Source organism: Centruroides sculpturatus, unplaced genomic scaffold (genome assembly GCF_000671375.1).
Source record: "Centruroides sculpturatus isolate CEXI.00-Female unplaced genomic scaffold, Cexi_2.0 scaffold1754, whole genome shotgun sequence".
NCBI classification, from domain to species: Eukaryota; Metazoa; Arthropoda; class Arachnida; order Scorpiones; family Buthidae; genus Centruroides; species Centruroides sculpturatus.
This window is the reverse complement of record NW_019385945.1, coordinates 27,971-32,503: the sequence shown is the minus strand read 5'-3', so window position 1 is coordinate 32,503 and position 4,533 is coordinate 27,971. Positions and strand designations below refer to the sequence as shown.

The 4,533-nt window shown below is 28.8% G+C and overlaps 1 long non-coding RNA gene across 3 annotated transcripts; it reads left to right on the top strand.

Annotated features, from left to right (window-relative positions):
- The first annotated feature begins 576 nt into the window (after positions 1 to 576).
- Positions 577 to 2,837, top strand: LOC111612734. 3 transcript variants are annotated; one of them, XR_002754669.1, is made up of 4 exons: positions 669 to 1,053; positions 1,335 to 1,429; positions 2,278 to 2,402; positions 2,501 to 2,837. It is a non-coding gene; the product is annotated as an uncharacterized LOC111612734 (long non-coding RNA). The 3 variants fall into 3 exon arrangements; XR_002754670.1 differs by lacking the exons at positions 669 to 1,053; positions 1,335 to 1,429 and adding an exon at positions 577 to 655 and having other exon boundaries at positions 2,501 to 2,834; XR_002754671.1 differs by lacking the exons at positions 669 to 1,053; positions 1,335 to 1,429 and adding an exon at positions 635 to 659 and having other exon boundaries at positions 2,501 to 2,834.
- Positions 2,838 to 4,533: the final 1,696 nt, after the last annotated feature.

The window sequence follows — 4,533 nt, the reverse complement described above, 5'->3', positions numbered from 1 at the left end:
GATTTTTACATAAGAATTTAAAACATGCACTTACATAACATCACTCTACATCAATGTTCACAAATTCGAACGATCATAGAATCATCGCATTCATTCATTCATTAACGCATCATGCATTATAAATAATATACGATATTGAAATAACCTGAACACTGCTTCCCAAAATCCATCCCTTGGGTGATCGTCCCGGGAAGCGATAACACTTTTTGATAAATAATCAATCGGCGGCTGAAGGGCTCTGGAACAGGTTTAACCTGCTTTTCATATTTACGTTTCCTGTTATAAAATTTAAAAAATCTAGCAACGAGTCGCGTAGATTTTCCGGCTATTATGAGATATTTAGAAAATGACTATTATAATTTTAATTATGATACTGTATTACTTAACAAATATTCTGCCAAATCCAAGAGAAAAGAATTTGTAAAAAATAAACATTCCTTTAAAAAATGCAATTAAAATACTCGAAATATTACATCTATGACGTAAAACTCGTGACGTAACGCGTGACGCATTGCAACGACAGATTCGAATTCGTTCCATTTCGTATTGTTGCCGACGCCATCTTGGAATAGAATGTTTTCCGGAAATTGCGAGTTCTTTTTCCCTCCATTTTAACATTTTTCGTACAAATTTTAATAATGAAAACTCGCGTAACGTAGGTAACATAATATTTTTCGATTTATATAAAAATTAAATAGATTAAATTAGATACGCTTTAAACCTATATTTGCGGCCTGTAACCTGTAAGGTTACGGAATGCATTTTTATAATTTTATTTATTATTACAAATATCTTAGCGATATTTTACAAAAAAGAGGACTATTTTAGCATTTTAAAGATAACATTTGCAATTAGTTAATATTCTGACGTAGAACTTATGACGTAACGTGTGACTCATTTATCGCACGTTCCACCGATTCGAATTCGTTCGATTTCGTATTGCCGACGCCATCTTGAAATAGAAAGTTTTATGGAAATTGCGAGTTATTTTTCAATCCATTTCGAGATTTTTCGTAAATGTTTAATTACAAAAACCCGAATAACGCAGGCAATGTAACGTTTTTTTATTTATAAGCGATCAAAATTGAATAATTGTCGATAGAATATTAAGTAAAAGTCTTAAATTTTACTTAAAATATTTAAGGTTGTTTCCACTTAGCATCGAATTAAATTATCAGATTATAAATGATATTCGCTTGTATATCGTCTTATATTCTTTTGAATGAAACAATAAATGTTTTATATTAGAAAATGGTTTTATTATTAAATTAATTAGTTAATCAATCATCTCGATTTTTTCTATTCTTAATATTTAAATTCTTAAATTATTCTAGAAAGAAGTATCATTCTCAAATTTTATAATCCACTTTCCAAAGAAACATGGAATCATTTTAAAAACTTCTTTGCTCAAAAAATTAACAAAGGAAAGGTAAGACTTTTTTATTTTCATTCTAATTCTGTACATTGATGCAGTAGAAAATAGTATATAAAAGTTTAGAATCCTCATTGATGAATCTAAGAATTTATTGTAGTAGAATGATGCTTGAAATGTAATGTTATTTATTCACGCATTCAATATAATCCAAATTGCAATTTTAATTAAAAGTAATAAATTAGTCCTTCAAATTATATTTATTTCATATCAAGATAAATTATAAACATGTGAGAAAAACATTAACAGAGAGTTTAAATCATAATATAATCTTGTTTTAAAATTATCAATGAGTAATTAATATGAATTTATAATGTCTACCTATTGATAACAGGATTTATTTTAAAAAATTAATTCTTAGCTTATTTCAATTATCAAATAGTACATACACTTATTTGGGTAATTTTTTAGAATTGGGGCAATTTAACACCATTGCTCATTCATAAAGTACATAACTTAACAACACCCAATACTGAAATTTACAGATTTACACAAATCAAATCACACTACTACACTTAATTTATTTGCATTAATATCTAGAATGCCATTTATATAACCAGAAGTTCTATCTAAGCTGTAATTAACACTCTTATTTTTGCTAAACTCAATGTTAAATTTTAGAAAATGCTACAATTTTAAATAAACCATTTCTTTTAAAAGAAGTTGTTTTATTTCTCTTAGTATATGGTTTAATTTTTATTAAGACATATGAAAATGAAGCTTAACTAGAATTTTAATGTTTGTTTACTTATTTTTATATTAAAAATAGCTGTTTTTTCAACTCTTCTATGTAACTCTTGAATACATTGATGATTCTGACATTTTATTTTTTACATGTTTAATAGATTTAACTGATTGTGAGCACTTAAAGCCAGGAGTTGTGTGACATCATTTAGGCTTCTGACATACCAATAGAGCAGCTATGTGACATGTATGTATGAAAATTACTTTGTGGATAATCAACTCAATGGTAAGTGGCTGGAAGTGATTACATTTATTTGAAATCATTACTATATTTATTCATATTTCAGAATCAATTTTAAATAATGTTCTTTTTTAATTGTTCAGGTTATCTGCTCCACACACCTTCCTTTAGAAAATGTTGATATTGAACTTTGTCACTGCAATCTTTTAACAAACATTTCCATTATGACAAAGAGCATGCAACATTTTCTTCTATAAATGGTCAGTGAACTACTTTACTTTACTTTTATATTCCCGGGACCATTTTAATTTTAAATTTTGTAAAAATTGGCATTCAGAGTTTGATTTGTCTTGATGTTCATTTTGGATTAATTAGCCCTATGTTAATTAAGCACAATAAAATTAGGTTCAAATTTTCTTTATCATATATAATGTAATAGAGATAGCTGTAAAAGCAGATTATAAATTATGAATTATTGTAAAATTTATATTTTAAATAAATAAAGATTCATTCTGTTTAAATTTTCATTCTATATTTTACTATATATGTAAAGAATTAATACTTGTAATTAATAATATTTGTAATTTAATATGTTTGTGATTGCTATGACAACAAAGTATTTAAATTTATTTTTTGAATTTGTTGTACTTCTTTTAAAATCAAACAATATAGTTTTAAAGAACATTAAAAAGTGTATTTGAGAGAGAGTGCTTATTTTTTACTGTTAAACATACAGATAACACCTCATTATAGCAAACAATTTGAAGTCCAATTTGGCCACCTGTAAGACTTAGCTTAAGAACTGTCAATATAAATTTCAGAATATCAAAGGTTTTTTCACTATGCCAAGCATTTCCAATATATCAAAATACTGGGATAGATTAGATGAAAATGGTTATGAAGTTCCACAGATGACTGGAGAAAAGGGGCATGTCTAGAAGATGCCTTAGATTAAGGCTGGTGTGGTGGGTGGACTGGATTATTTGTTATCCATGTTAGAATATTCCAGAAGTACCCAGTGAAAATCCATAAATGAGTGGATGACACCATTGACAGGATTTTTCAGACCATAGGCCAGGAATGCCACCACCAAATAAGATGTGTACGGAGATGAAACTAGAAAGTTACAAGAAGGAGACTGTAAATATGAGTTTTATATTCAACGAATCCTTACACTACTTTAGTATCAAATGGGTAATATACTTTACTATGCTGTTGTTATGATTCATCAGTCAGTGAAAGTAATCTTGTCAACTTCATAATGAAATATGCCAAAGGGGAAAAATGCAACCAATACAGGGAATTTTTGAAAAGTATGGAATTATCTCAAAATCTTTATGCAAAGAAACATTGATGTTTTATTGCACATAGCATATGCATGGACTACAGACAAGATACAATATTTAAGTACAGAACAGATGACATTTTCAATCCTGATGAAACAGGTAGTTTATTCCAACTGCTGCAGAGGAAGCAAAAATGCTAAATAGCGATTAACAGCCATGTTTTATTGCAGTACCTCAGGTAAGAAATGATTTTGTATTACACTACACTGCATTCTTTCATCCCTTTTATCCTAAGAAGGATCAAGTACTGATATCCACTGTACATGACATAGATATGGAGAATATGAGACCCTTAATCATTGCAAAAACATCAAGAACATATTGTATTATGTGAACAATGTGTGCTCTACACACTGCAAACTGCCAAGATTGGATGATGCAGAGCATTTTTAATAAATAGTTGAACTGGAAACTAGATTAAAAGATGAAACAAAAGTAAAGAGTCAGCTGTCAGATGACAACTGCTTGGTTTGAGTCCTATCTGGAAAATGTGCAAGTTGAGTGCTTTCTACACTGCTGTTCTACAGCTGATCTTGGAATAATCCATACTGTACAGGCTGAATATTGATTATTTTTTGCAACATTGACTACTATGTCTACAGAAAGATAAACAAGTTGTTGACAAGACTGCTGCAGCATGTGCACATGTCATGAATTTTATCACACTCTATTTTGTCTGGTAGCATTAGAAACCACAAAATGTCACAGGTTCTCTAACAATGGTGTAGGAAAACAAAGTTAATGACTACTATTAACCTTTTTCTAGTTCAAAGTATATAGATTATACTAAATAATATTAGTTAATGGTGATGTCCCTTCCATTAACTGTC